The sequence below is a fragment of the Psammomys obesus genome, unplaced genomic scaffold (genome assembly GCF_907164565.1).
Source record: "Psammomys obesus unplaced genomic scaffold, mPsaObe1.curated_primary_1811, whole genome shotgun sequence".
Taxonomy (NCBI): Eukaryota; Metazoa; Chordata; class Mammalia; order Rodentia; family Muridae; genus Psammomys; species Psammomys obesus.
This window is the reverse complement of record NW_026593286.1, coordinates 14,018,270-14,027,611: the sequence shown is the minus strand read 5'-3', so window position 1 is coordinate 14,027,611 and position 9,342 is coordinate 14,018,270. Positions and strand designations below refer to the sequence as shown.

At 41.6% G+C, this 9,342-nt stretch overlaps 1 non-coding gene across 1 annotated transcript; it reads left to right on the top strand.

Annotated features, from left to right (window-relative positions):
* The first annotated feature begins 9,009 nt into the window (after positions 1–9,009).
* LOC129684053 (U6 spliceosomal RNA) lies at positions 9,010–9,116 on the top strand. The gene has a single exon (XR_008721244.1). It is a non-coding gene; the product is annotated as a U6 spliceosomal RNA (small nuclear RNA).
* Positions 9,117–9,342: the final 226 nt, after the last annotated feature.

The following is a 9,342-nucleotide window of genomic DNA, read 5'->3' as shown; positions in this document are numbered from 1 at the left end:
AGATAGATAGATAGATAGATAGATAGATAGATAGATAGATAGATAGAATTGCAGTAGTAATAACCTACCAAGTACTAATTCTTAGGTTGCTTGTTGGAACCTAAGACACAAGCAAGACAGGTATGGCCCTGCCCTTGTGAAGAATATAGTCCTAGAAAGGTATGTTTTCTCTACCAAAGGAGAGAAAGCAAAGAGTAATGGAAACAAAGAGCCAAGTGTTCTCCTTGGTTGAGAGACAGCCACCAAAGCTTCCTTTAGGAACACACCAAAGGTCTGCTTCTGGGAGTGTGTAATAGCTACTATTTTATCAAATAATCGGGAGAAAAAGAGAGCACTTCACCAGGACTGCAATGAGAGTGTGACAGTCTCCTGCAGCTGCAGGACAGTGACGCTCAAAAGGACCCACCAGGTATCATGCATTGTGCCCGGCAAGGTGATCCCTCGGAGACATGCTGCCTCTCACCCTCACCAGCATCATCGCTTTCGCTGCCAGAGAAGCTCCTATTGCTATGGAAGGAGTCTCAATGAGCAAAGGAGAGCATACACCATAGAAGCAGGAGATTGCCAGCACTCATAGGAGCCACCCATCAGGCTTCAGGCAAACCTAGCAATGGGCAGAGAAACTCTGAGACAGGCATTAGTAATGACTGTCACAGAAAATATCCAAAAGAACACAGTCTAAAATCTCTCTCACCCATGGGTTTCAGCCCATAGAACAACTCTATTTGTACCAGGAACTTCCATATGAGTATGACAACAGCATGAAATGACAGCCCATGTAGAGATGGTTTATCCAAATAATTTGCTTCACAAACCCCAAATCTCCAGGCAGATACAAGTAAGCATTGGCATATGGCATATTCATATTCTAATTTCCAATCTACAATCAGGAGCAAATTTCCCTTTCTACTCACAATGCCAAACATTCATGAAGATGAGGGAGCAGCAGCATGGAAGTCTCTTGACATAGTGAACGTCCCACTTTTTACATCACTTTGCACATATCTGGTAAATCTTTCAAGGGCTCCCTGTACTTATCAGAATCATGTCATGATTTACTGAAAAGCCTAGTGAACAAAAGAAATGGCTGTACTTGACCTTTGTATGTGGAGCGCCTATTCAAGGTGGTGCCTGTGGAACTCCATATTGTAGTTGGCACTGAAGAAAGGAAGATCAAGGGTCAGTTAGGAGACATGGAATGGCAAAGGAAGGGCCAAAATATGATAAAATATTTTTGTAGAGAAATGTTTTTTAAGACTTGGAACTCACTTATTATGGTTTTGAAATCTCCACCATCTAGTCACATTTTGATGCTATGTGAAAATACAATATACTAGGCTCTTTGGGTTTTAGTTGCTGAGTCCCCATCCAAACTAGTCTATGGGAACTACTCAGTATTGTCAATTGTGACTTTATTGTTTATATCTAGAGACCAGTGAAGGGTGGTATCAAAAAATAATAAGCATAACTGGCCAATCCCCAAATCCCTTACAGCTGACCTAATGCAGCTGTCCAATTAAGAGGATTTAAGTAACATCCATTGAGCACTTACTATTTACCCAACCTTGCCGCCAGCTAAGGACATTCCTAGGGAAGTTCCCTGTATCGAAGTTCTGGGTCTTAAAGAGCTTGCTCTCTAGCTGGAGACACAGAAAGAGCATAATTAAACCTAAGTGGAAGGCAGGCTCATTCTTGTTAAGTAAAAACCTAAGTCTGTCCTCAGCTTTGCAGTTTGGGAAACTGACTTGAACAGCATCAAGAGTGAATTAGTCACTCAGGAAAAAAAAAATTCAAGAATAACCACCACAGCCTTCCAGGTATAATTCTCATTTTCTCTGCTTTGATGTTGACTCACATCTCGTGATCATCACAGCCCCTTCTTAGGTTTCTATTAGCTTTCCAACACAGTAACATAACAACTTAAAGGGGGAAATATTTGCTTGGGATTCAGTTTCAGTCCATGGGCACTTGGTTTTGTTGTTTCTTGACTAGGTCTAAGGAGAACATCATGGGAAGAAGCATCTGGTGGGAAGAAGTAATCCAAGATGGTGGCACAGATTATGAACTGTATTCGGTCAGCAGGAGAGCAGTGACTGCACAGGCACTGAGAAACCGATCTGCGGGCCACAAAACACCAGTGTCTGTGTTTCCCAGGTGAGAACAGTGCACATGGTAAGGGAAACAAGCCAGTTCAACCTCAGGTCACTTGGCTAATCCCGGGAAAAGCTCTTGGGGGCCAGCACACAATCTCCACCATCTAGTCACATGCCTGATAACTGTTCTCACCTTCGTAGACCAAACAGTGAGCCCCAAATAACCAGCATTTGTGTTTCCCAGGTGAGAGGAGAGCCCATGGTGAGGAAAACAAATGGGTTCAAATTCAGGTCACCTGACTAATCTCCAGAAAACTTCCTGGGTTCCCACTGGTGCTCTTTCTCAGTGTATAGCAACTGCTCTCACTGTTGTATGAACACCTTCTGGTTAGTGGAGTATGAAGCTAGAACATCTAGCCTCCTCATGCCCAGAAGCCTTAGGCACTGTTCTAAAGCTTAACCCATCTCCCCGGGGAGATTGACCAGACCTCTGGGCTGGCAGGTTCTCCAAAAAGGCTGCACCCAGCAAGCACAGTGTCTGGGCAGCTATAGCTCATTAACCTCAGAGCAAGAATGCCAGTGGCAGGTGGATAACTCTGGGACTTCCTCTAGGGAGATGAGAGCTCCTGGGCTCCTGAGGAGTCCAGTTAGTCTATGGGAACCTACATCTGAGGAGAAAAGCTGGCAATTCCCTGAGAACCACTTGCCAGTCAGAGACCATACCTATCAATCTAAGAAGAGCTCCTCTCCTGAGGGAACATTCAGCTTCCTGACCAGGGATCTTCCTACATTCCCTCCCCTTCCCCCCAGAACTCCAGTGTGCACCAGAAACTACCAACCAATGCCAGAGACAACTAGATGGCTAAAGGCCAGTGTGAAAGCGCAATCAACAAAAGCCAGAGCAATATGGCATCTGTAGAAACCAGTTATCCCATTGCAAAGATCCCTAGATACCCTAATACAAATGAAACACTCTAAAATGAGCTTAAATCTATGCTCATGAAGATGATAATGGAGAAAACAAATAAAATCCATAAAGAAATACAGGAAGATACAGTCAAACAGATTGAAGCATTTAGAGAGGCCTGAAGAGAGGAAATGAAAAAATCACTCAAAGAAATATAGGAAAACACAAACAAACAGGTGAAGGAAATCAATAAAGTGGTTCAAGATCTGAAAATGAAAATAGAAACAATAAAGAAAGCACGAACTGAGGAAATCCTGAGGAGAGAGAACTTAAAGAAGAAAATAGGAACCACTGAGGTAAGCATCACCAACAGAATACAAGAGGTAGAAGAAAGAATCTCAGGTGTAGAAGAAGATACAATGGAAGAAATTGATACATCTGTCAAAGAAAATGTTAAATGTAAAAAATTCCTGACATAAAACATCCAAGAAATCAAGGACACCATGAAAAGACGAAAACTAAGAATAATAGGAACAGAAGAAACAGAAGATGTCTAGCTCCAAGGCCCAGACAGTATTTTCAACTAAATTATAGAAGAAAATTTGCCAAATCTAAAGAAAGAAATACCTACAAGTATACAAGAGGCCTACAGAACACCAAATAGATTAGAACAGAAAAGAAAATCCCCCTGACACATAATAATCAAAACTCTAAATGTACAGAACAAAGAAAAAAATATTAAAAGCTGCAAGGGGAAAAAAGCCAAGAAACGTATAATGGCAAGCTTATCAGAATCACACCTGACTTTTCAACAGAGACCATAAAAGCCAGAAGGATGCAAATCAAAATGACCCTGAGATTCCAGCTTACACCTATCAGAATGGCTATGATCAAAAACTCAAATGGCAGCATATGCTGGGAAGGTTGTGAAGAAAAGAGAAAACTCCATTGCTCGTGAGAGTGCAAATTTGTACAACCACTTTGGAAATCAGTCTGGTGCTTTCTCAGAAAATTAGGAACAGCTCTACCTCAAGACCCAACTATACCACTCCTGGGCATATACCCAAAGATGTTCCACCATACAATGAGGACATTTGCTCAGCTGTGTTCATAGCGGCTTTATCTGTAACAGCCGGAAACTGAAAACAACCTAGATGTCCCTCAACCAAAGAATAGATAAGGAAACTGTGGTATATCTACATGATGGAATACTATTTGGCTATTAAAATCAAGACATCATGAAAATTACAGGCAAATGGATGGGTCTTGAAAAGATCATCTTGAGTGAGGTAACCCAGACCCAGAAAGATACACATATAAGCAGATATTAGCCATATAATACAGGATAACCACACTACAATCTGCACCCCTCAAGAAGCTATGTTACAAGGAGGCCCCTCGGGAGGATGGTTACTTCTCATTCAGAAGGGTACTGGAAGTGGTTGAAGAGAGAGAACAGGATGGGAGTCTTACATAAATGTTCTCTAAAAAAAAAAAAAAAAAAAAAAAAAAAACTCCACCCAGCAGGGGATTGAAGCAGAGGCTGAGACTCACAGCCAAACTTTGGGCAGAGTGAAGGAAGTCTTATGGAAGAGTGGGGGGATAGAAGGATCTGGTCTTGTGGTCTTCTCCACAAGAAGACCAACAAATCTGGGCCCAGAGCAGCCTGCGGAGATCAAGGACCATGCATGGAGAGAAGCCAGGTCCCGTCCTCAGATGTCACCTATAAGCAGCTCAGTCTCCACGTAGGTCACCTATTAATGGGACAAGGGGCTGTCTCTGACATTATCCCTGTTGCTTACTTTTCCATCACTTCCTCTAAATCAAGTAGCCTTCCCAGGCCATAGTGGAAGAGTATGCAGGCAGTCCTGAAGAAACTTGATAATCTGGGGTCAATTGGCAAAGGACCAAAGGAGGGCTCCCCCTTTCTGAGGATTAGGGGACAGAGATAGAGAGGGAAAGGGAAGGAGGGTGGGAACAGGAGGAGACTTTGAAGATACTACAATTGGAATGTAAAATGAATAAATTAATTTTTTAAAAAAAGAACTATCTGGCAGGGGAAACTGCTCGTCTCCCACAGGCAGGGAGCAGAGGGAGCAAGAGGAAGGGGTCAGGGACAAGATGTACCATGCCACAGTGATCTGCTTGCTCCAACCAGGATCTCCTTCTAGTGTCTACCACCATGCAAAAAAGTTATCAAATTATAACTTCATCAATAGCATAAATGAATGGATCCAATCACCTTTCAATGATTGATATCTTGGGACCCAGAGTTCAATACATGGCGGGTCACTTCAGATCCAAGTCATAACAGTGCTAACTGCATCCAGCAGAGTAGAAGCATGGACAAAGATGGTAAATCACACAGAATTTGGGGCTAATCAGCCTGGTTGGAAATAGTTATTTAACACATTCAATATTATGAGAATTTTTAGACATAAATTTTACCCATAATGACCACAGATTTAGAGAAACTCAGTGAAATACATGCAAACTAAATATAGGCATATATCAAGGAAAATCATCCCATGATCAAGTTGGCTTTATTCTGGACATGCAAGAAGGGTATAAACTGACTAAAAATAGAAATAACATCTGAACATAGCAAAACCCAACATGCCTTCATGATAAAAGTCATAGAGAAAAAAGAACTAAGGGAAAATATTTCTTTTTTATTTTTGTATTTATTCTTCTCTCGTAAATTACATTATAACCACAGTTTCCTTTCCCTTCACTCTTCTGATTACTTTCTCCTCCCCGAGGTCCACTCCTCCTCTCCTTCCCTTCAGAAAAGAAGGAGGAGGAGGAGAAGAAGAAACACACACACACACACACACACACACACACAACAGGCCTCCCATGGATATCAACCCAACACATCATAACAAGTTACAGTAAGACTAGACACAAAACCCTCATATCAAGGCTGGAGAAGGCAACCCAGTAGGAGTTTAACAATCCCAAGAGCAGGCAAAAAAGTTCCCATTCCCATTGTTGAGAGTCCTACAAGAACACCAAGCTATGTATAATCATAACATTTATGCAAATGATCTAGCTCAAAACCATATAGACTCCATGGCTGTTGCTTCAGTCTCTGTGAGCCCTTTCAAGCCCTGCTTAGTGGATTCTGTGGCCCATGTTCTCCTGGCATCCTAGACAACTCTGGCTCCTACTATCCTTTCTCTGCTCTTATGAGAGGTTTGCTGAGCTCCACCTAACATTTGGCGGTGGGTCTCTGCCTCTGCTCTCATCAGTTGCTGCATGAAGCCTTTCTGGTGATGATCGGGCTAGGCATCAATATACGAGTATAGCAGAATATCATTAGGAATCATTTCGTTGACTGTTTTCTTCTTTTGTTTTTGCCAATTGTGTTTGGCTCTATCCTAGGTCTCTGAACTATTCAGCTTCTGATTCTTGATCATCCAGGCACTGTCAGGAGTAGACTCCTTCTTGTAGCAGAGGTCTCAAGTTGGACCAGTCATTGGTTGGCCACAAGTTCTGCACCACCATTACCCTAGCACATCTTGCAGGCAGGCCAAATAGTAGGTAGAAAGGTTGATGGCTGGGTTGATGTCCCAGTCCCGCCACTGGAAGCCTCGCCCAGTGACGGAGGTGGCTGGTTCAGGCACTGTATTCCCCATTGCTGGGAGTCTTCACTAGGGTCACCCTCATAGATTTGGGGGAGTTGCCACTACACTAGCTTTCAGTAGTGTCCCTCAAATGCCTCCCAGTTCTAATTGGTTCTTCAAGTACTCTCTTCCTCCATCTCTCCTCTCCCTGTGCCTGATCTCTCCCATTCCAATCCCCACCCAGTCCATTCTATTCATAAAATCTATTCTATTTCCTCTCCACAGAGAGATCCATATATTCCCCTTGAGCCCTCTATGTCACTTATCCTCAATGGATTTGCGGACTGTCGCACGGTTATCCTTTACTTAACAGCTAATATCCACTTATAAGTGAGTACATATCATACTTGTCTTTTCGGGTCTGGGTTTACCTCACTCGGGATGATCTTTTTGTGGGTGTGAATATAGGCTGTGTAGGACAAACTCACAGCTGACATCATTCAAAATGGTGAACAACTTCAAGCATTCTGATCAAAATCAGGAATGAGATAGAGTAGTCGCTATCTAAACTTCTTTTTAATATAGTGCTTTAGGTACTGGTTAAAGCAATAAGAGAAGAGAAAAACAAAAGGACACAAATAGGAAAAGAAATCAAAATATCCCTATTTTTAGGTGACATATTATTATATATATAAGATCCTAAATATTTTACCAGAGAACTTGTATAAATGAGCTACACTTTCAGCAAAATGGGGGAACACAAAAGCAACCTACAAAATTCAGTAGCATTTCTATATACCAATAACAAAGATGCTAAGAAAGAAGCATGGAAACATTCCTGTTCACAATAGCCTCTAAAAAAATTATAAAATATGTAGGGATAAACCTAACCAAAATGGTGAAAGACTTTAAATGAAAACTTTAGATCTACAAACAAAGTGACTGAGGAAGATGGCTAGAAAATGGAAAGACCTCTCATGCTCATAGATTGGTAGAATTAATATTATGAAAAATGACCATTTTCTCAAAATAGTTTACAATGTTTTGTTCTTTTAAAAGCAATAGCAACCAAAATTACACAATAGTCTACACAGAAATAGAAGACAAATCCTAAAATTCAAATAAAACAAGAAAAGATTCCAGATAGCAAATCTGATAAAAAAAAAAATATGGAGGGTTTACTGCTCCAGATTTCTAGATATATTATGGACTTCTGGCAATAAAAACAGCATGGTCCTGTCATTACAATGGACATTTATATCAATGGAACCAAACAGAAAGCCCAAATGTGAGGACAGGTATGTGTACTACCTGATATTTGACAAAGATATCGAAAATATAAATTGAAGAATCAACAGCATCTTCAGCAAATGGTTTTGGAGAAATGGGATGGTCACATGTAAAGAATGAAATTAGACCCATATATATCACCCTGCACAAAACTCAACTCTACATGGACCAAAGACCTCAGTATGAAACCTAACCACTGAATCTGCTAGAGAAAAATGTAGGCAACACCTATAGGAAATAGGTGTATGAAAGGACTTTCTGAATAGGACCATATCTGCTCAGGAATTAAAAGTCAACAACTGATAAATGGTATCTCATCAAACTAAAAAGCTTCTGCAACAGCTGAAGAAGAAGTCAATCAAGTCAAGACAAAACCAACAGAATGGGAGATACTCTTTGCAAGCTATACATTTGTTAGAGGATTCGTATCCAAAATATAGAAAAAGCTCAAAAACACATAATAAAAAAAAAAAAAAACAAACTGGAGGCTTAGATTTTTCTCACCTAACCTACTTTATTTAAGGTTCTTAAACACTTATACCTCACTCCCACCCACTGCCCAGAGGTAGGGGAGAAATGTTATTAGGTAAATGGTGGTTGTAGACCTTTTTAGAAGTAGTTCCTTGGAAGAGCCCACTATTTGTTGCCCGGATATTAGCAGTCCAGTCCAAATGCCAACATTAAGCAACAACATGAATCAGCACGACTCAGAAGATTGGGACAAGTCGGCAAAAGCCACAAGACTCAGTTGGACTGCCCTGAAAACTTCTCTGGAATGTTTCTGCGAAGTCAAATACAGAAGCATGAAGATAGGCGCAGTGATACTGATCCAAAAAGCAATGTCTCACTGTCCGTGGGTTTCTATGTATCTCCTGTTCTCAGAGTCCACCCGTGGATGTTTTCAGCTGACCAAAGTCACTCTAGACAGCTCACACCAAAACATCACATGCCCTCTCCCAAGCCAGCCTCCAACAAAACATAACATGTTCTCTCACAAGAGAACTTCTCGCAAAACATCACATGACTCAACTGAGTCTTCAAGGAAACCAGAAACTTCCAATTCAACAAACAACCCAGTTTAAACATGGGTTACAAATATGAACAGAGACTTCTCAAAAGAATAAGTTAAAACGGCTAAGAAATATCTTCAGTGCTCGCTTCGGCAGCACATATACTAAAATTGGAACAATACAGAGAAGATTAGCATGGCCTCTGCGCAAGGATGACACGCAAATTCGTGAAGCGTTCCTTATTTTTTCTGATTGGCCTGCTCTTTGATCACCTCCCCCTGATGGGGGGGAGCAGCCTTACCAGGCCACAGAAGATGACAATGCAGCCACTCCTGATGAGATCTGATAGACTAAGATCAGAAGGAAGGAGAGGAGGACCTCCCCTATCAGTGGACTTGGGGAGGGGCATGTGTGAAGAAGGGGGAGGGAGGGTAGGATCCAGAGGGGAGGAGGGAGGAACTTATGGGGGGCTA